Source organism: Octopus bimaculoides, chromosome 1 (assembly GCF_001194135.2).
Source record: "Octopus bimaculoides isolate UCB-OBI-ISO-001 chromosome 1, ASM119413v2, whole genome shotgun sequence".
NCBI lineage: Eukaryota > Metazoa > Mollusca > Cephalopoda > Octopoda > Octopodidae > Octopus > Octopus bimaculoides.
The window spans coordinates 158,472,823-158,473,904 of NC_068981.1; the positions used below are offsets into that span (position 1 = coordinate 158,472,823).

Sequence of the window (1,082 nt, forward strand, 5' to 3'; positions counted from 1 at the left end):
TATAATGAGTAAAATTAATTAGTGTAAGCAATAATATGAAAAACGATAGTCGATACACAGTAGGATGGAATGTCGGAGTCGTAATCAGTGTGTAAGGATTGGTTCTTCGTTGATATATATATATATATATACTACATATGTGGAAAATCAGTGTATGTTTGTTTGTGGCGTTGTTAGCTAACTCCTCCTACATCGTTTTATTAATTTTGAGGAAACTTGACACGTGAGTAGAACTCATGTCTGGAAACCTCGTGACATACTTAGATTGTTGAAAAAAAATCGATAGTAGGTATAAAGGTCCCTGGAAGGGACCTTTATATTTCCAGATTTCCAGACATGTGTTCTACTCACGTGAGTAGAACACATGTCTGGAAATCTCGTGACATACTTAGATTGTTGAAAAAATTGATAATAGGGCCCTTCCAATGGATCCTTCTATCTACTACATATTACTAATATTTTATTTAAACAACCCAAGGGAAATAACCTATACCACCTGCAGATTTTAGTGAAGCGATCAATGTTTGATTCTCACGGTCAGCCGACCTAATTCTGCATTTCACTACTCACAATTTTGAACTGCAAAACATTATTATTGCACTTCTTTAATTTGAATCTTAAACATTAAAGACTTCATTCATACATTTCTATACATACTTTTTTGAATGCCCATTACTCCGATAATTCTACATTTTTACAGTTACACTTTTTCCATGACAGTTGATAAATTTTTTATTCTACAACGTGTTTGTAGTGGCCTCATGCTAGCATAGCTTGGATTCGATCCTCGATTGCCAAATTTCACTTAACACTTCAACAGCGTTTTTCTCACGGTAAAACAATAGTTTTTCTGTGAATGACAGCAATTATACATTTCCCAGATGCCTTCGCTAAGCAGAATAATGTCTTTGCCTCTCGCCAACCTCCGACAACCTCTCTCACCAACCTCCGACAATTTCTCCCTTCTCCAGCTGACAGTTTTTTGTACTTTTTCGTGACGGAAAATGCACCTTTTGTGGCAGTTATAACGAAATTGCTTTCTACCCCTGAGAATTACCAGGTACACCAGCTAGTGTATATAT

At 36.0% G+C, this 1,082-nt stretch overlaps 1 protein-coding gene across 1 annotated transcript in view; it reads left to right on the forward strand.

Annotated features, from left to right (window-relative positions):
* LOC106881001 (dynein axonemal heavy chain 3) overlaps window positions 1-1,082 on the forward strand; it is a 174,058-nt gene that overhangs the window by 32,791 nt on the left and 140,185 nt on the right. The gene's annotated exons all lie outside the window — the stretch shown is intronic.